This window comes from Triticum urartu, chromosome 2 (assembly GCF_003073215.2).
Source record: "Triticum urartu cultivar G1812 chromosome 2, Tu2.1, whole genome shotgun sequence".
Taxonomy (NCBI): domain Eukaryota; kingdom Viridiplantae; phylum Streptophyta; class Magnoliopsida; order Poales; family Poaceae; genus Triticum; species Triticum urartu.
In genome coordinates, this window is record NC_053023.1 from 365,930,048 (window position 1) to 365,952,313 (window position 22,266).

Below are 22,266 nucleotides of genomic sequence, written 5' to 3' on the forward strand. Positions count from 1 at the left end.
CGGCCTTCCTGCTGGTGTATGGGGAGGCCGTCCTAGAGACCAGGGGTGACGATAAAGTCATGGCCAACTGGCTCCCAATGGCCCTTGCTGGCATGCCGCGCGCCTGGTTCCTCAATCTGACGGAATCTTCTATGGCCTCCTGAGAGGAGCTGCGCGACCTCTTCATCCCGCGCTTCGGAAGACCAACAACCCTAGCTGTCGTGGCTCTCCTTGGTGGCTCGCAGGCGCCGCCCTCAGACCGTCACACCAAGCCGTTCTTTCGCCGGTTTGGGCAGACCCCCAAGGCCGACCTGACCTTCGACTCGGGGGATCACCCAGTCACCACTGTTGGTTCGGGCGTGCTCCCAATGCTTTGCACGCCCACCATCTGCAGCGTAGCCGTTACCAAGACCCTCATCAACGGCGGCGGCGGCCTCAACGTGCTCTCCGTGGAGGCTTTTAGCCTCCTTCATGTACCTCTTGAGCGGCTCCACCCCAGCAAGCCCTTCTCTGGAGTCGGCGGCGGCTCCACCAACCCCCTGGGGCAGATCCGTCTCCCCGTGACCTTCGGCACACGCGACAACTACCGCACTGAGCTAATCGACTTCAACATCACCCGCATCGACTTACCATACAACGCCATCCTCGGGTACCCGGCACTGGCCCAATTCATGGCGGCTACTCATCCTGCCTACAACCTCGTGAAGATGCCAGGGAGCAAGGGCATCCTCATCATGGCTGAAGACACCAAGGAAGCCTTGGCGGCCCTCAAACTCGCCTTCAGGGCCACGGCAGCAGCTTGCCCGGCCGGCAAGGCCGTGCCCAGGACAAGGGGGCTGAACCGACCAAGAAGAAGCAGTTATTCACTCAAGGTCAAGCCAAGACGAAGCAGATACCGGTCGACGAGGACGGGCCTTTGGCGCCACCTTTACTATAGGTGCCGACCTCGTTCCAGATCATGAAAGGGAGTTGGTGGACTTCTTGCGGGCGAACAAGGAAGTATTCGCCTGGGAGCCCAAGCAGCTGGTTGGGGTCCCGAGAGGAGTGATTGAGCATCATCTCAGGGTATGCCACAACGTGCGCCCTGTGAAGCAGAGGGTGAGGCGACAGTCCACGGAGAAGCAGTCTTTCATCGTTCAGGAAACCCACAAGCTGGAGGCAACAGGTGTCATCCGGGAAGTCCGGTACCCAAAGTGGCTGGCGAACCCGGTCGTCGTGCCGAAGAAAGGAGGGAAGGAGCGCATGTGTGTCGACTTCACCAACCTCAACAAGGCTTGCCCTCAAGACCCATTCCTGCTGTCGCGCATCGACCAGATTGTTTACTCCACCGCCGAGTGTGATCTGCTATGTTTCCTGGATGCGTTCTCAAGCTACCACCAGATCAAGATGTCGGTGGAAGATGTGGCAAAAACGGCTTTCTTGACCCCATGCGGGGTATACTGCTACACTTGCATGCCATTCGTACTATGCAATGCAGGAGCGACCTTCCAGTGACTAATGCACATTGCCTTGGGGCAGCAACTCAGGAGAAATGCTGAGGCCTACGTCGACGACATTGTGGTGAAGTCTCGGGAGGGGAGAACTTTGATTCAGGACCTGGAGGAGACCTTCGCGAGCCTGCGCCAGGTGGACTTGCGGCTCAACCCGGAGAATGTGTGTTTGGTGTCCCTTCCGGCAAGCTGCTGGGCTTCCTCGTGTCCCAAAGGGGGATCGAGGCCAACCCGGAGAAGGTCAAGGCAATCGAAGACATGATCCCACCACAAAACCTCAAGGAGATGCAGAAGCTTGCAGGCTGTGTGACTTCGCTGGGGCGCTTCATCTCCAAGTTGGGGGAGCGCGCCTTGCCGTTCTTCAAGCTCATGAAGAACAAGGGTCCATTCGAGTGGACCCCCGAGGCTGACCTAGCATTTCAAGACCTCAAAAGATACTTGACCAGCCCGTCGGTGATGGTGGCGCCTCGTCCTCTCGAGCCCTTTGTACTCTAGCTGTCTGCCACACCCCACTCCGCCAGCGTGGCGCTGGTGGCCCTTAGAGAGGAGCCCCAGGTCAAGGGCCTGCCAAGTGGAACCACCAAGCCGGATGAGGCAGCACAACACCAAGGCAATGCTCCTGAGACAGCGGCTGCCCCGGATAGTCATCAAGCCCAGAAGCTGGGGACCCACAGGAAACACCTCAGCCCCCGGGAACCAAAAACTCCGTCAGCTCTCCCACCCTCGTCGAGCACCCAGTGTACTTCATCAGCACAGTGCTACGAGATGCAAGATCACGATACCCCATGCCTCAGAAACTGTTGCTCGTGCTCCTGGTGGCCTCGCGTAAGCTGCGCCACTACTTCCAGGGTCACCCCATCAAGGTCGTCTCAGCATACCCATTGGAGAGAGTGTTTAGGAGCCCCAATGCTGCGGGAAGGGCCGCCGAATGGAACATTGAGCTACAAGCGTTTGACCTGGAGTTAAACACAACCAGGGTCATCAAGGGGGCTGCACTCGCCGACTTTGTGGCAGAATGGACCGACACCCCGGAGCTCGAAGCAGGCGAGAACCAATCCCTCTCGCCAGTGAGTGAAGCGCCGGATGGGTGGGTCATGTACTTCGATGGCGCGTTCACATGCCAGGGCATGGGGGCTAGAGCCGTGCTCATCTCACCCACTCAGGACAAACTTTACTACGCCGTGCAGCTCTACTTCCAGCGGGGAGAGAATGTCTCCAACAACATGGCAGAGTACGAGCGTCTCATCGCCGGCCTCAAGGCCGCGGCGGCCCTAGGGGTGAAACCCCTCACCATCAAGGGAGACTCGCAGCTCCTCGTCAACTTCTCCAACAAGGTGTACGAGCCAAAGGATGAGCACATGGAGGCATACCTCGCGGAGGTACGCAAAATGGAGAAGCAGTTCCTGGGCCTGGAGCTACAACATGTGCCCCGTGGCACCAACAAGGAGGCTGACGACATCGCCAAAAGAGCATCCAAGAGGGTACCCCAAGAGCATGGCGTCTTCGAGGAGCGGCTCTTCAAGCCTTCGGCAGCACCTCCGCCTGCGGAGCCGGCGCCACCTCAGGAGGAACTCCCCAAGCCACCAGCCTCGGGAGCCCCCGCCTGTGCCCCGACCTTAGGAGCGCGCCTCCTCTTAGTGCTCGAGCCTCTGGAGGGGTGCTGGATTGAGGAGTTCAGGGCGTACCTGACGCAAGGCATGTTGCCGGAGAAGGTAGAAGACGCGGAGCGTGTGGCCCAGCGGGCTACGGCGTACTACATTCAAGACGGTGAGCTATACAGGAAGCGGCCAAATGATGTTTCACTATGATGCATTTCCAGGCAATAGGGGAATGAGCTGCTGGCTGACATACATGGCTGAAACTGCGGGCACCACACGTCCTCGCGCACCCTAGTCAGCAAGGCTTTCACAGTGGGTTCTACTGGCCCACGACACTCAACGACACGGCCGAGCTGGTGAAATCCTGCGAGGCCTGCCAATTCCACGCCAAGCAGATCCACCAGCCGGCTCAGGACCTCCAGACTATCCCGCTCTCATGGTCGTTCGCGGTCTGGGGGCTGGATATCCTGGGACCATTCCCTCGAGTGCCTGGAGGTTACTGCTGCCTCTACGTCGGCATCGACAAATTCACCAAGTGGGCGGAAGTGGAAGCCGTCCGCACCATCCCAGCTGGGCCAGCAGTCAAGTTCATCAAGGGCCTCGTAAGCCAATTCGGGGTCCCTAATCACATCATCATCGACAATGGCTCACAGTTCACTAGCAATCTCTTCAAAACATATTGTGCTAACCTTGGAACGCAGATCTGCTACGCCTCTGTGGCGCACCCCAGGAGAAATGGCCAGGGCGAATGAGGGAGTCCTGGATTAGGGGGTCTCCGGACAGCCAGACTATATCCTTTGGCCGGACTATTGGTCTATGAAGATACAAGATTGAAGACTTCGTCCCGTGTCCGGATGGGACTCTACTTGGCGTGGAAGGCAAGCTAGGCAATACTGATATGAAAATCTCCTCCCTTGTAACCGACTCTGTGTAACCCTAGCCCCCTCCGGTGTCTATATAAACCGGAGGGTTTAGTCCGTAGGACAACATATACAATCATACCATAGGCTAGCTTCTAGGGTTTAGCCTCTACGATCTCGTGGTAGATCAACTCTTGTAATACTCATATCATCAAGACCAATCAAGTAGGATGTAGGGTATTACCTCCATCAAGAGGGCCCGAACCTGGGTAAACATCGTGTCCCCTGCTTCCTGTTACCATTCGCCTTAGATGCACAGTTCAGGAGCCCCTACCCGAGATCCGCCGGTTTTGACACCAACATTGGTGCTTTCATTGAGAGTTCCACTGTGTCATCACCATAAGGCTTGATGGCTCCTTCGATCATCGGTAGCGATGCGGTCCAGGGTGAGGTTTTCCACCCCGGACAGATCTTTCTATTCGGCGACTATGCACTGCGGGCCAATTCGCTTGGCTATCTAGAGCAGATCGAGAGCTACGCCCCTGGCCATCAGGTCAGATTCGGAAACTTAAACTACAATGCTGATGTCCGCGGAGACTTGATCTTCGACGGATTCGAGCCCGTGCCAGGTGCGCCACACAGTCATGACGAGCACGACGTAACTCTGCCGTCGGAGAGTGTTCGGGAGATCGCATCTGCAACTCCTCCGGCCTTCAATCTGGAGCAAATTGCGCCATCCAAGGACGGAGGGATAGACCCCGCCATGGAGGCTGCACTTTCAGTGGTGATGGAGCCGGATACTGACTTCACCCCATACGAGAGCCGTTTCGCCGAACAACTGGATTCATCTCCAGCCATGGACTCCGAGCCGCCTGCATCCGTGCCCATCGAATCCGACTGGGCGCCGATCATTGAGTTCACCTCCGCGGATATCTTTCAGCACTCGCCTTTCGGCGATGTGCTAAATTCATTAAAATCTCTCTCCTTGTCAGGAGAACCTTTGTCGAACTATGTCCGGCTAGAATGGGATATGGACGACGAAGAAATTCGCTACCCGCACACCACCCACTTAGTAGCCACTATCGACGACTTAACCGACATGCTCAACTTCAACTGCGAAGACATCGACGGCGTGGAGGAAGATGCAGGAGACGAACAGGATCCAGCGCCCATAGGGCGCCGGACAGCCACTTCATCACATGACATATACATGGTGGATACACCCAAAGAAGGCAATGGCGAAGATACAGCGGAGCATGGCCCCTCCAAGAAGCAACCCAAGTGCCGACATCAGCGGCGCCGCTCTAAGTCCCGCCATAGCAAACACAGCGATAACAGCGCAAGAGAAAATAACACTCCAGTCGACTCCAGAGGAAACGACGACCACATTACCCCAGCGGCAGAACACGATGAAGCTGCAAGCGGCGACCATAGCACGGATCCGACGTCCGAACACGGTGATGCCGAGGATAACCCTCATCAAACCCCATATGGGGAGGAAAACAGTCCGGACGAAGATGCACACATCATCCCAGAAATGCACTTGGAGCAAGAGAACCTCCGTAGAAGGCTTATTGCCACAGCTAGGAGTATGAAGAAGCAGAAGCAAAGGCTTAAGGCCGCACAAAACACACTCAACAGCAGGTGGAACAAAGTGCTCGATAGTGAAGCAAAGTATGGTGGAAGTTACCACACGAAGAGCTATCCAAAGCGCAAGCTGTTACCCGAATTCGACGACGAGGCCTTAGAGCCCACACAGCCAAATAATGAAACGGCCAACCGGCCGGATCCACCACCTTGTGACTGCGATAGAGCGGATAACAAATACGCACATAAGTCAACACACAACGTACGTGAGGACTTGCGCCAAAAATCCGGTGTGACCAGATCCATCTATGGATCTAGGAAGCGTGCTCCGGTACAAAATCAAAACAAAACACCACAACCGTCTGAACGCCATGGTACATTCAAGTACAGGGGTGCCGCACACCCCCTATGTTTCACCGATGAGGTGCTGGACCACGAATTCCCAGAAGGATTCAAACCAGTGAACATAGAAGCGTACGACGGGACCATAGACCCTGGGGTCTGGATTGAGGACTTTATCCTCCATATCCATATGGCTCACGGAGACGATCTCCTTGCCGTTAAATACTTGCCCCCCAAGCTTAGAGGACCAGCTCAGCACTGGCTGAAAAGCCTCCCCGAAAACCCAATTGGAAGTTGGGAGGACCTCGAGGATGCTTTTCGGGCTAATTTTCAAGGGACCTACGTCCGACCTCCGGATGCAGACGATTTAAGTCATATTATTCAACAGTCCGGAGAGTCCACCCGTAAGCTTTGGAACAAGTTTCTCACCAAGAAAAACCAAATCGTCGACTGTTCGGACGCCGAAGCCTTGGCAACTTTCAAACACAGCGTCCAAGATGAATGGCTCACCAGACACCTTGGCCAAGAAAAACTGAGAACAATGGCAGCTCTAACAAGTCTCGTGACCCTCTTTTGCGCGGGCGAAGACAGCTGGTTAGCGGGCAGCAGCACCAGCGACCCAAGCACATCCGAAGTCAGGGATGGCAATGGAAAACCACGACGCAATAAAAGCAAGCGTCGAAATAAAGAGGATAGCCCAGATAGTACGGCGGTAAACGCCGGATTCAGGGGCTCTCGACCAGGTCATAGGAAAAAGCCTTTCAAAGGCAGCAGAGACGGACCATCTGGCCTAAACAAGATTCTTGACAAACTATGTCAGATTCATGGCACCCCCGATAAACCTGCAAATCACACCCACAGACAATGCTGGGTCTTCAAGCAGGCCGGTAAGCTAAACGCCGAACACAAGGGGGGGAGACACCAAGTGAAGACGAGGACGAACCTCGCCAGCAAAGCACTGGAGGACAGAAAAAATTCCCACCAGAGGTTAAAACAGTCAACATGATCCATGTGACGAAGAGGAAAAGCAAACATGCACTCCGAGACACACGCGCCATAGAGCCCGTCACCCCTAGGTTCAACCCCTGGTTGACTTGCCCGATCACTTTTGATCGCGAGGATGACGCGACAAGCATCTGGCATGAAGGATTGGCTGCCTTGGTGTTAGACCCAATAATAAATGGATACCATCTCACACGAGTCCTCATGGATGGCGGCAGTGGTCTAAACCAGATATATCAGGACACAGTCCGCAAAATGGGGTTAGACCCATCAAAAATAAGCCACCGTACTACTACCTTCAAGGGAGTAATACCAGGCCTAGAGGCCCGCTGCACGGGCTCTCTATTCCTAGAGGTTGTATTCGGTTCTTCTAACAACTTCCGAAGCGAAAGGTTAAATTTCTACATCGCTCCATTCCGACGTGGCTATCAGGCACTATTCGGAAGAGTGGCTTTCGCTCGTTCTGATGCAATCCCCCATTACGCTTCTCTCAAGCTTAAGATGCTCGGTCCACGTGGCACCATCACAGTTAGCGGAAATACTGAGCGTCTCTACGCGCGGAAGAATGTGCGGCGGCTTTAGCCGCCGAGCACTAGATTGCCTCACCAACCAGAAAAAATGAGAGGTCGTCAAGACCACGGACATGGTTAGACGAGTCTGGTGCACCACTACATATACATGAGATTGGTTTGATAAGAAAGCCCTCCTAGACGGTACCAGGGGCTTCCTGCATGTAATCAGGGCTAGTCCGGCTCAACTTTACTTGTCTTAAATTTTAATGGTTTATTGACAATAACAAATTTTCTGGCATGGCAACTTTCACCTAAGTTCTTCTCTTTTACAGATGACAATCGTGCTACACCCGTCCAGGACACGGCACAACGGATACATAGGCGCAGACGTGCAGTAGGGACCCGCTCAATGATTTCTCTTTAGATTAAGACCTTGCGTCAACCTTTTTTACTGTCTCTTGTTGCAAACATCCTCCAGATATTCAATACAACCGAGAAGGATGCCGACGTATTGGCATGTGGCCACGTCAGGATATTGCACGTACCTGGACACCTGGGGTTTATTATTAAGGGCATTATTCAGCCCGACATATCTTATAAAGACCGAATACCTTAGGGAGTGTTCGGCGTCGCGAGTTTGGCCTTATATGCATCAACTCCGAATCATGTATTTGGTCAAATGTTGGGTTTGCCCGGCTCCCATGTTTTGGTACCTTACGTTCCGCAATATCGGCTAAGGTAGCACTGGGAGAACTACTGCGATTGTGCCCCGGTTCATCCGGATGAGCACCTCAGTAGAGAAAGCCGAAAACTGACTGTCATGATATAGCGCGAGACTGGTCATCAACTAGATGACCCAGCGGAATCTTCAGGATTCCTCTGCATTAAACAAGGGCTGTTTCCCGGTCATGTACATATGCGCCCCATATTCCGACGAGCGCAGAAGTACCAGGGGCTATATAGTAGCCCCACCGTCAAACTCCTATGGCTAAGTGAAAGTGTTAAAGCAATATAGTCTGATTGCCTCGCTCGCTGCGCTACCACCTCCTTAATGGACCAAGATGTTGGATCAAGTGTGAATACGCGTTTTTTTGCGAACACCCCCGCATTATATGCGTGGGGGCGGAAGCCGACGACTGCAAACTCTCAGGTTATATACATATATACATAAACGGCCGCATAGGAGGCATCATAATACTTTCAGGCAAAAGTATAAACACAGCCATCATAACTCAATAAAACATTGTTTTTACAATGGGAGTACATGTCACTAGAACATAATATTCTTCGAGCATTGTGCCTCTATCGAACGAGCGCCTTCAAGAAATTCTTCAAAGTAGTGCTCAGCAGCCACTCGGCCCACGGCCGAACCCTGTGTTGCAACAGTGGTGGCCTCCATCTCTGCCCAGTATGTCTTGACATAGGCAAAGGCCATCCGCGTAGCCTCTATGCACGTCGACCTCTTCATAGCATCAATGTGCGGCATAGCACTAAGGAATTGTTGCACCAAACTAAAGTAACTATTCGGCCTTGGCCCTCCCGGCCACAGATGATACACAACGGACCTCATGGCGAGTCCGGACAACCTATGGAGCTCGGCCCACTCGGTCATTTGCTCATTCAGCTGTAGCGGACGCACTGGAGCATGGAATTGTGACCAGAACAACTTTTCCACTTCGCGATCTCCTTGATCCTTGAAGTACTCGGCCGCATCAGCATCACTTGCCGCCAAATTCACGTAGGCGTCCGCAGAACTCCATAGTTGATCAAGAGAAGCATACTTCGAATCTCTGAACTTAGTCTGCAACAAGAAGGGCTTCCCAGCCACGATATCCGCAGCTTGATGGAGCTCCTCCTTCGTTGCTCTCATTTTAGAGCGGGCTTCCTTGGCTGCTACCATGGCCTTCTCTAGGTCCGTCGCCCTCGCTCGGCTTTCTTCTTCAAGAAGCTGGTAACGGTCAGCGGCATTTTTCAACGCAATGGCCATCTGGGCTATCCTTCCCTTGCTTTGGCGGTGCGCGGACTTTTCGGCCCGCAGCTCTTCGACCGCCCTTAGAGCGGCTGCATCGCTATTCCTTGCTTGTTCCTTGGCCCGAGCAAGCTCTGCCCGAAGGGTCTCCATGGTGGCAGCTCCATCTGCAGTCACAACATATTAAAGATATTGGCATCCTGCTCCTCTTACTATGCATTGATCACCGGAGAAATCACTCACCCTATGCCTCGTCAAGCCGCTTGTTGACAAGCACGATGTCGGCATCTGCAGCATCAAGTTGCCGCTTTAGCTCGGCAAACCCATCAGTCCGGCTAGCCACTGGAGCTTCAGCCACCTGCACATAAAGGCGGTCTAGTTATTACCTGGGACTATGATCCTCTGTTTGCCGCCGTTTTTGACGACAACCAGAGTCTCAGGGGCTACTATCTGCATAGGGCACACCTAACGTGTGCGGTACTGTTACATACACTATGTCCCGTACCTCAAAGCCTTTCAGCAGACTCATAAAAGCTTCATGAAATCCGCTTTCAGCAGATGAAATCCTTTCCACTATCGTACTCATTAGCGTACGATGCACTTATGAGATGGCCGCTTGCTCCAGAAGATCCTTCAGTGCGTCCGACCGCACACTATACGGTTCCGGACTCTTTCGGTTGCTCTCTTTAGGAGCCGAATACTGAGGACTCCGGGTGGCCAAGAGATTACCCCCTGGCCTTGGCGGATCAGGAGAAACCCTCCGTGACAACACTTCAAGGTTGCCAGCTTCATGAGGCGGGGTGGCAGGGGGAGGTGTTTCGCTCTCCATCATCTTCGGAAGAAGATCTCCCGAAGACGAACTCTGTCGAGAAGGGCTACGATCCGAACTGCAAGATATAAGCTTCGGTTATGGTCTTCAGAAGTAAGGTAGGATATTTTCACTACTAAGTACTTTTTGATTACTTACAGCTTGGTAAAGGGCTGATTCCCTTGCGAACACTGTGCGGCAAGGGTACCCCCCGGGGCAGGAACCTCTGGCGAAGATTTCTTCCCTCATTTGGAAACCTCTGTTTCCGGGTCTTCAGAGGTGCTCCTCTTCCTTCCCCTGGGAGAGGGAATGTCAGATTCTTCTCCCTGGTTGTCCTCCTTTGCAGAGGCGCTCGTTCTCCCAGTTGGGGCGAGTAGTGAGTGAGGCTCGCTTCCAGCCTCTTTATTCCCCCCCTTTATCTTCCTTCGAGGGCACTTGATAAGGCGCCGACTCCAGCATTCTATCTAGTACTGGATTGGCCAAGCCCTCAGGAAGGGGGGCCAGACACCTGATCATCTTCTCCTTTGTTAACCAGTCCTGGTCAAAGAGCGACTTCTCAGAATGATGTTATGATGAATAAGAGAAACAGTGTGTTCGGCCATGGGATTACTTACTTGGGTATCCGGGCGATTACAGCTCAGACCAGCATCCTCGGTGGTGCCCGGATACTTTATTTGTGATCCGAAGAACAACTTGTACATCTCCTCGAGCGTCATGCCGAGGAAGTGCTGAATGATTCGTGGCCCCTCCGGGTTGAACTCCCACAAACGGAGAGTTCTACATTTACAAGGCGGGACCTGGCAAACTAGCATGACCTGCATCACCGTGACCAGGTTGACATCTCTCTCAATGAGATCTCGGATGCGACTCTGCAATATCGACACATCCTTTACTAGACCCTAGTTTAGCCCCTCGCTGATCCATGACGTCAGTTGTGGTGGGGGGCCCGAGAGAAAGGCAGGGATGGCTGCCCACTTGGCACTTTGGGGAGCTGTGATATAAAACCACTCCCACTGCCACAAACCGGATACCTCTAGGAAGGAACCCTCTGGCCATGGAGCGTTAGCGCTTTTGCTTATTACGGCACCTCCACACTCTACGTGCCACCCCTCGATCATCTTCGGCTTCACATTGAAGGTCTTGAGCCACAGGCCAAAGTGAGGGGTAGTGCGGAGGAAGGCCTCACATATGATGATGAACGACGAGATGTGAAGGAGGGAATCCGGGGCCAGATCGTCGAAATTCAGCCCATAATAAAACATGAGTCCCCTAAAAAGGGATCCACAGCGAGGCCTAGTCCTCGGAGGAAGTGAGAGATAAACACAACACTTTCGTTGGGTTCGGGAGTGGGGATGACCTGCCCCCGGGCGGCCAGCCTGTGCGAAATTTCGGCGGTCAGATATCTGGCCTCTCTCAGCTTCTTGATGTCCTCCTCTGTGACAGAGGAAGGCATCCACCGACCTTGCAGGTTGGATCCGGACATGGTTGAAGGTCCAAAGTGCCTGACCTGAGCCTGGGGTGTTGGAACTCGAGGCGGGGGAAGGATTCGATTGAGCGCGAGAGGAAAAGGGGACAGGTCTTGGCCTGTTTATAAAGAGGGTGAATGTCAAGCGTCCTCCTCGCAGCCATTTTGGACTCGCCTAAAATCGAGGAGTCATACCAACGGGCACGAGTGGGTTACCCACGTCCGTATTGATGAAAATCCCGTAATAAGGGGGACACGATCTTTGCTTCGACAGGACGTGTCAAGAAAACCGCCTCGCGATATGAGTAGTGCTGGTTGAGAAAAATGGTTCGAATAATGACTGGGCCATGACGTAACATCGTACTGTCAAAACAGTCAGCAGATTAGATTTGTGGAAATATTATTCTCTCTACGGTGGAATGTGGAACCTGTTTTGCAGAGCCGGACACTATCCTTGTGTTCAAAATCTTCCATGGAGTATTCGGAGGAGGAACCCGCCTTGCAATGCCGAAGACAATACTGCGCGCCGGACTCTTCGTCCTTGAAGCCTGGTTCAGGGGCTACTGAGGGAGTCCTGGATTAGGGGGTCTCCGGACAGCCGGACTATATCCTTTGGTCGGAATATTGGACTATGAAGATACAAGATTGAAGACTTCGTCCCGTGTACGGATGGGACTCTCCTTGGCGTGGAAGGCAATCTAGGCAATACGGATATGAAGATCTCCTCCCTTGTAACCGACTCTGTGTAACCCTAGCCCCCTCCGGTGTCTATATAAACCGGAGGGTTTAGTCCGTAGGACAACATATACAATCATACCATAGGCTAGCTTCTAGGGTTTAGCTTCTATGATCTCGTGGTAGATCAACTCTTGTAATACTCATATCATCAAGAACAATCAAGCAGGACGTAGGGTATTACCTCCATCAAGAGGGCCCGAACCTGGGTAAACATCATGTCCCCTGCTTCCTGTTACCATCCGCCTTAGACGCACAGTTCGGGACCCCCTATCCGAGATCCGCCGGTTTTGACGCCGACACCGAACACGCCAACGCGCAAGTCCTGAGGGGTCTTAAGACTAGGACCTTCAAGAAGAAGCTCGAGGCCTGCGGCAGGGGCTGGCACGACGAGCTTCAGTCTGTGTTGTGGTCCATCCGCACCACCGCCACCAGGCCGACAGGAGAGACCCCGTTCTTCCTCGTCTACGGAGCAAAAGCGGTTCTCCCACACGAGGTCAAGCATCGCTCTGCGCGGGTCCTGGCGTTTGATGAAACGCAGCAGGACGCCATGCGGCGGATGGACCTTGTGTTGTGCGCGGAACGCCACCGTGAAGCCTCGCTCTGAGCTGCGAGGTACCAGCAGGCGCTGCGGTGGTACCACTGCCGCAACGGACGCTCGAGGTGGGTGATCTCATCCTGAGGCGGGTGCTCTCCAAGGAAGGGCTGCACAAGCTCTCGTGTAACACCCACAACGCGGCTATATCTCCCACGTGTCGGGGGACGACTTAGAGGCATAGCCGCATGATAGGTTTGTTGCAAGAGGGGTAACCTTCACACAATCCCATGTACTGAATAAGAACAGGATAAAGAGTTGGCTTACAGTCGCCACTTCACACAAATACAAGCAAACATACATCATCCAGAATACAATCAAGGTCCGACTACAGAACCAAAATAAAAGAAGACAACCCCAAATGCTAGATCCCCGATCGTCCCAACTGGGCTCCACTACTGATCAACATGAAACGAAACAAAACAACAATCAAGATCTTCATCGAGCTCCCCCGTGAGCTGGGTTGCGTCACCTGCACTGGTATCGTTGGCACCTGCAACTATCTGGAAGAATCCGTGAGTCACGAGGACTCAGCAATCTCACACCCGCAAGATCAAGACTATTTAAGCTTATGGGTAGGAAAGGGTAGTGAGGTGGAGCTGCAGCAAGCAATAGCATATATGGTGGCTAACATACGCAAAAGAGAGCGAGAAGAGAAGCAACACAACGGTCGAGAAACTATAAGTGATCAAGAAGTGATCCTGAAGCTACTTACGTTCAAGCATAACATGAGACCGTGTTCTCTTCCCGGACTCTGCCGAAAAGAGACCATCACGGCTACACACGCGGTTGATTCATTTTAATTAAGTTAAGTGTCAAGTTATCTATAACCGGACATTAACAAATTCCCATCTACCACATAACCGCGGGCATGGCTTTCGAAAGTTTATACCCTGCAGGGGTGTCCCAACTTAGCCCATCACAAGCTCTCACAGTCAACGAAGGATATTCCTTCTCCCGGAAAGACCCGATCAGTCTCAGAATCCCGGTTACAAGACATTTCAACAATGTTAAACAAGACCAGCAAAGCCGCCCGATGTGCCCACAACTCCCGATAGGAGTCGCATGTATCTCGTTCTTAGGGCACACCGGATGGGCCAGACGTCGGGTTGGCATAAACCCTGGTTGCCCAGGGGGCGCTGGACATCGCCCAGTTTGGACCAACACTCAGAGGAGCACTAGCCCGGGGGTTTAAAATAAAGATGACCCTTGAGTCTGCAGAACCCCAAGGGAAAAAGCCTTAGGTGGCAAATGTTAAAACCAAGGTTGGGCCTTGCTGGAGGAGTTTTATTCAAAGCGAACTGTCAAGGAGTTCCCATAACACCCAACCACATAAGGAACACAAAATCAAGGAACATAACACCGGTGTGATGGAAAATAGGGCGGTAAGAGTGGAACAAAACACCAGGCATAAGGCCGAGCCTTCCACCCTTTACCAAGTATATAGATGCATTAATTAAATAAGAGATATTGTGATATCCCAACATATCCATGTTCCAACATGGAACAAACTTCAACTTCACCTGCAACTGACAACGCTATAAGAGGGGCTAAGCAAAAGCGGTAACATAGCCAAGCAACGGTTTGCTAGGAAGGTGGGTTAGAGGCTTGACATGGCAATATGGGAGGCATGATATATCAAGTGGTAGGTAGCGCGACATAGCGATAGAATGAACAACTAGCTAGAAAAGATATATGTGCTTTCGAGGGTATGGTCATCGTGCCTGAGATCCCGCAAGGAAGAAGAACGAGTCCATGAAGATGACAAACGAACGTAGTCGAACGGATCCTCACAACTCCAGAACGAAACCGAAGCTAACGAGAGAAGCAACCCGGAAAGAAACAAGCACCATAGTAAACAACCATCACATGAACATGGCATGATGCACAACCAAGGATGATGCTTTTCCGGTTTAAATATGCATGGCATGGCAAAGTGCACAAAAAACACTACAAGTCAAGTGGAGATCAATATGCAATGAGTTGCATATTGACGAAACACCACATTTGATTATTTAGTTCACTCCTGTTTATGTACTCAACAATATTAAATGTTGTTAAACGTGGCAAGAGATGAAGTGAAAGTAAACTACACAATCTAAGCAATTTAAATGGGGCCGGAAACATCAAACAACAATTCCGGTAAATCCCCATATGCATTTAGCAATTTAGTGCAAACAACAATTTTAACATTTTAAATGTTATTATCATGATGCGGATGACATGTGCAAGTTTTATGCAATATTTAAGAAAATGTTGATAAGAGCATGTTATGAAGCATTCGTCATCGTGGCGGAAACGAAAGGGGTGCCACGGCAACGAATCCGAAAATGATGCCACGGCAACATATCGGTTCCGGTAGCTCATGGAGATACCGGTGCAAAAGGAAATGTGCTGTGAGCGTGTCATGCAAGATGGTGGGGTGATCCCGGTAACCGGGTTCCCATGGGTTAGAGGCAAACGAGGAGGACCGAGCAAGTGACAACTCGGACACGGTGCAAACATAGGGTGCATCTCAGACAACACATCACATGCATACGGTCCACGGGAGTCGTTCTGGCGGTTATACCTTCCAAGGGAGCATTCTCAGAGCGGTTCATGTTCGAAGCAAAGAAGGTGTTCACGGATCGTCGTGAAAGTAGTGGTACTTTTCCAAAGAGGAACTTGATGAACCCAACGCCTCCGAGGCGACGGTAGTCGTACCAGGCAACTATAGTTGAACTTGTAGGGTCGTCCATTTCATGGTACTTATGTGAATCCACACAAAACGGTAGTCGCACACGGTTCATCGAGGAACTTGATGTTTCGGCCTGTAGTCGTTCGAGCGTCTGACGGTAATGGTACTTGGCAAAAAGCACGTCCACTGTAGTTGTTCTCTTGACGGTCTTATCGGAACCTCGTCAACGGTAGAGATCCAGCTTGGCGTTCCAAAGGGGTACTTGGCGTTGTGGTACTTGGCGATCTTCCCTGTTCGGTGGTCTTCCTTGGCGGTTCAGGGCGTGGTGCAGGGACTTGGCACGACGCAGGGGCGATGGCCACGGGAATTGCAAATGCATCGGCGGGAACTTGGCGCGGCGGCAAGGGCGCGATACAGGGCTGCAGGTCGATGCTGCTGAGGACCTGGGGACACCGGGACCCGAAGCAGAGGAGCAGGTGCTGCTCCGGCGATGCAGCGGTGCAGAACGGAAGGAGAAGCACGGGTAGGAGGTGATGCGGGTCGTCCTCCTCGCCCTAGACACGACGAGGCAGGGGAGGTCTTGGCGCGGGGCTCCAGCGAAGCAGGACGCTGCGGTGGGGGCTTGGCCGGGCGAAGGCGCACGGGGACCCGCCGGAACTGAGGCCAGGGCAGCGGTTGGAGAGGCAGACTAGCTCTGGGATGACGCATGGAGCAGAGTAGCAGCGAGGAGGTGTGGTCGTGGTCACGAGCAATGTAGGCGGAGCAGAGGGCACGCGACGGCCATGGCGCGTAGAAGGGGTCCGAGCGAAGCGGCTCCATGGCGAGGCAATGTCGTAGGAGGAGGTCGGGCAGGGCTCGGCGTGTAGAGCTTGGCGGTGACCATGGCACCCGACGAAGGAGGCTGAGGCGCGCAGAAGGCTTCAGAGGGGCGAGAGGAGGCCACGACAGGAGGTTGGAGGGATCTAGCGACGGGATGAGGAGGGAGAGATCGAGATATGGGGATTGGGGTTCGGGCATGGTTCTCCTGGCGGCGCGAGGAGGGGGGCGAGGGAGAGGATCGAGGGAGATGAGAGGGGTTTCGGTCGAGCCTAGTGGCTCGCTAGGGTTAGAGCCGGTGGGGCGATTGGGCCTTCGAGGCCGGCCAAGTAGAGAGGGAGGGATGCACCCAGGGAGAGGGAAGTGGCCAGAGGCCTACTGGGGCTGTTGGGCTCCTTTCGCCCTCTCTCTCTTTTAATAAATTTCCTCAGATAGCAAATAAAAAAAGAAATGTGCAGGGATCTAAGGGAGGTTTCTGACAAAGAGGAAAAATGCTATGGGGTCCAGGATTTATGTAATATTTGAATAAATTGCTTAGGGCATTTTTAAAGGTCGAAAATTAAACCAAGTTTGAATTAAGTTCAAATTTGATCCAATTTTGAACCCAACCAAAACAACGTCAAAATAGATGAAATTTGGCAGAGAGGTTGAAGGCATGGTCGAGAATTTATAGGAAAAGAATGAACATTAATAAAGAAGGGGAATGTGGCACTTGCAAAAGAAAGGAAATCAAAGGAAAGGAGAAGGAGATGATGCATGGGACAAAGGCATTAGGATTTATTTTGCGAGTGTGTTTATGGGTGATTTAAAAAATGGAATATTTAATATAGCTCCCTAGTATTGGGAGGATATGTTATAAATAGAATCACCATGTGAATTCCCTCGATTTAAATGGACCGAAGATCCATACGGTTTATTTATTTGAGTTGCAAAGATTAATGACATGATGGCATGATGAAATAATGCAATGCACATGATCCAAAGATGGATGCAACAAACAAAAAAAATCACCCGACAAAACTCGAAAAAACATGGAAGGCATCTGAAGCGTCGGTCTTGGGGCGTTACATCTCACCCATGTGGGAGGGCCCGTTTCAGGTCGCCCACGTCTCCAGGCCTGGTGCCGCGCGCCTGGAGACGCAGGACAGGATCCCCATCCAGAATGCCTGGAACATCCAGCACCTCCAGAAGTTCTACCCATGAAGCAAGGCCCGGCTCCTGTGAAGCAAGGCCCAGTGCTTGTGAAGATCTCCGCTCGTGACACTCTCGCATAATAATGAGTGGGGTTGTACATGCCCTAGAGTCTCAGGAGTGCCGCCCTCGGGCCTCGGGGGCTCCTCCCACGTCCTAGTGGCAGCACTTAGCTCTGCACTGGTGAGGAGACAAGAAGACTAGACTAGGTGCCGGAAGCGGCTTTTCATTTGCTTTCCGCGGTTGGCTTACCCCTTTTTAGTAAGAATTTGCTTTCTGGTGTTCCTTGCTGGCCTGGTTCCATTGCCTTTCTGCCTCCTTTTCTACCCTCGGTTCCTCATTTTTGACCCGTACTCTCCCTCGCATGCCTCGCGAGGGGGCTGTACAGGTGATCTCGTGAGCGTTTTCATTTTCCTGTTTTTCGCAAGGCACCCTCGCTCGAGCTCGCAATATGGCGCACCCCTCTCAATCTGTGCTCCCGGGTACCATGATGCGAAGCGCTAGGTCATGGTCGGTAGTGCCTGCGACCAGGATTCGGAAGGATAAGAATTTCCTAACGAATTTTTGCAGTTCCCAGACACCTTCCGAGCGCAGGAGGCCTCGCCAGGCACTAGGGAATGCGTGCCTCGCGAGGCGGAAACTACTTCAAGTGCATCTGTGGCCGAGAGCCTCTTCGTAGGCGCCATGGGTGTCGCTGCCGGTAGTGAAGCGAGGAAGAAGAAGGAGTCGGAGAAGCAAAGGATGAGATGGGCGACAGGGGCTCCGCCCCCCTCTTCCCATTTATAGCCAAGGGGAGGCCAACCGTCGACCTCCATGATCTAAGGTAATAATGATCTTTTTCTACATGTAGCAAGGACTTGTCAGGTCGGGCAGTTGCCGAGGCGGCGTGGGGAAGTGGAGATGCCCACGTCCAATCAATCGCCACGTGTCAAGCGGGGCCGCAAGCTGTTGGGGCCCGTGTTGCTATGCACTTGCCCCTTGGCTTTGCCTCGAAGCCAAGCCCAAGCGCGCCTTGGGCCCGCGGGCTACTGTCGGCGTCTTGGGCACGGGGATCCCCTGACTTGCCTGCTTGCGGCCCATAGCGTGGCTCCACCAGCGGCCCTGTATGGCCCAACTTCACCAGCAAATACTCAAGACCCTCGCGAGGGGCCAAGCCTCATGAGGCGGACGACACAAGACCTCCTCGGGGGCAGCCTCACCAGGCTGGCTCATGAGGGGCGGAGAGATCAAGACAAGGGACACCTCGCGAGGTTTCTGTGACGCAAGCCATGACGACTGGAGCCAAGCGGGCGCCAGCGTGCAGTGTCCTCGTTTCCTCTTTGGTGCTAAAGAGGCAAGCGCGGGCGAGGAGTCCTGAGGCATCAGGCAAAGGTTTCCATATCGGTGCAACAAGACCAAGACCAGCAGGACAGCAGGACGGAGGTCACCGTGGAGCCCAAGACGACATCACCACCAGAGCCTTTGGCAGGCGAAGACTACTTTTGTCAGGATAACTTGTACTAGTTGTCTCCCTTCAAATTTGGCCGTTGTGGGATCCCTTCCCGCTCAGTATTTGGGAAGAGTACCAGGGCCTCTATAAATAGGACTAGCCACCACAATAGGAGGGGTTGATCCAGAGGGAGAGAGAGGATCCAGTGGATCCTCAACCACACAAGTTCACCAAGCGCAAGAACACCTCTCCTCAGGAGGTTGTTCTTCCCTTGTAATTGTTCATCCTCAGCCCAAGAGGCAATCCACCACACCACACTAGAGTAGGGTATTACACCACATCGGTGGCCCGAACTAGTATAAACTCTCGTGTCTCTTGTTCTTTGGGTTCGTCGAGCTAGGCCGTGAGATCGTGATGTGTGCGAGCTAGAGGGGAGAGATCTTCGTGCGCACCCCAGTGTTCGAACCTCAAGGGTTTTGCCGAAACCCGAAATCTGACAAACTGTACCTGCTCCCTTATTGGAAAGTAGTTCATCACAGAAATCAGTTCTAGTGATTCCTACACTAGTAAGTGAGGAAGCTAATGCTGATGATCATGAAACTCCCGATCAAGTTACTACCGAACCTTGTAGGTCAACCAGAGTAAGATCCGCACTAGAGTGGTACGGTAATCCTGTTCTGGAGGTCATGTTACTTGACCATGACGAACCTATGAACTATGAGGAAGCGATGATGAGCCCAGATTCCGCAAAATGGCTTGAGGCCATGAAATCTGAGATGGGATCCATGTATGAGAACAGTGTGTGGACTTTGGTTGACTTGTTCAATGATCGGCAAGCCATAGAGAATAAATGGATCTTCAAGAAGAAGACTGACTCTGACGGTAATGTTACTGTCTACAAAGCTCGACTTGTTGCAAAAGGTTTTTGACAAGTTCAAGGAGTTGACTACGATGAGACCTTCTCACCCGTAGCGATGCTTAAGTCCATCCAAATCATGTTAGCAATTGCCACATTTTATGATTATGAAATTAGGCAAATGGATGTCAAAACTGCATTCCTTAATGGATATCTTAAAGAAGAGTTGTATATGATGCAACCAGAAGGTTTTGTTGATCCAAAAGGTGCTAACAAAGTGTGCAAGCTCCAACGATCCATTTATGGACTGGTAGAAGCCTCTTGGAGTTAGAATATAGACTTTGATAGTGTGATCAAAGTATATGGTTTTATACAAACTTTTGGAGAAGCCTGTATTTACAAGAAAGTGAGTGGGAGCTCTGTAGCATTTCTGATATTATATGTTGATGACATATTGTTGATCGGAAATGATACTGAATTTCTGAATAGCATAAAAGGATACTTGAATAAGAATTTTTCAATGAAAGACCTCAGTGAACCTGCTTATATATTAGGCATCAAAATCTATAGAGATAGATCAAGACGCTTAATTGGACTTTCACAAAGCACATACCTTGATAAAGTTTTGAAGAAGTTCAAAATGGATCAAGCAAAGATAGGGTTCTTGCCTGTGTTACAAGGTGTGAAGTTGAGTCAGACTCAATGCCCGACCACTGCAGAAGATAGAGAGAAAATGAGAGTCATTCCCTATGCTTCAGCTATAGGTTCTATCATGTATGCAATGTTGTGTACCAGACCTGATGTGTGCCTTGCTATTAGTTTAGCAGGGAGGTACCAAAGTAATCCAGGAGAAGATCACTGGACAGTAGTCAAGAACATCCTGAAATACCTGAAAAGGACTAAGGATATGTTTCTCGTTTATGAGGTGACAAAGAGCTCGTCGTAAACATTTACGTCGATGCAAGCTTTGACACTGATCCGGATGATTCTAAGTCACAAACCGGATACGTATTTTTATTGAATGGTGGAGCTATCAATTGGTGCAGTTCCAAGCAGAGCGTCGTGGCGGGATCTATGTGTGAAGAGGAGTACATAACTGCTTCGGAAGCAGCAAATGAAGGAGTCTAGATGAAGGAGTTCATATCCGATCTAGGTGTCATACCTAGTGCATCGGGTCCAATGAAAATCTTTTGTGACAATACTGGTGCAATTGCCTTGGCAAAGGAATCTATATTTCACAAGAGAACCAAGCACATCAAGAGACGCTTCAATTCCTTCCGCGATCAAGTTAAGGAGGGAGACATAGAGATTTGCAAGATACATACGGATCTGAATGTTGCAGACCCTTTGACTAAGCCTCTCTCACGAGCAAAACATGATCATCACCAAGACTCCATGGGTGTTAGAATCATTACTGTGTAATCTAGATTATTGACTCTAGTGCAAGTGGGAGACTGAAGGAAATATGCCCTAGAGGCAATAATAAAGTTGTTATATATATTTCCTTATATCATGATAAATGTTTATTATTCATGCTAGAATTGTATTAACTGGAAACTTAGTACATGTGTGAATACATAGACAAACTGAGTGTCACTAGTATGCCTCTACTTGACTAGCTCGTTAATCAAACATGGTTAAGTTTCCTAACCATAGACATGAGTTAAAATTTGATTAATGGTATCACATCATTAGAGAATGATGTGATTGACTTGACCCATCTGTGATCTTAGCACGATGATCATTTAGAAGTTGCTATTGCTTTCTTCATAACTTGTACATGTTCCTATGAATATGAGATTATGCAACTCCCGAATACCAGAGGAACACTTATTGTGCTATCAAATGTCACAAGTAACTGGGTGACTATAAAGATGCTCTACAGGTGTCTCCGATGGTGGTTGTTGAGTTGGCATAGATCGAGATTAGGATTTGTCACTCCGTGTATCGGAGAGGTATCTCTGGGCCCTCTCGGTAATGCACATAACTATAAGCCTTGCAAGCAATGTGACTAATGAGTTAGTTATAGGATGTTGCATTAAGGAACGAGTAAAGAGACTTGTCGGTAACGATATTGAACTAGGTATTGATATACCGATGATCGAATCTCTTGCAAGTAACATACCAATGACAAAGGGAACAACGTATGTTGTTATGAAGTTTGACCGATAAAGATCTTTGTAAAATATGTAGGAACCAATATGAGCATCCAGGTTCCGCTATTGGTTATTGACCGGAAGTGAGTCTCGGTCATGTCTACATAGTTCTCGAACCCGTAGGGTCCGCACGCTTAACGTTCGATGACGGTCGGTATTATGAGTTTTTGTGTTTTGATGTACTAAAGGTAGTTCAGAG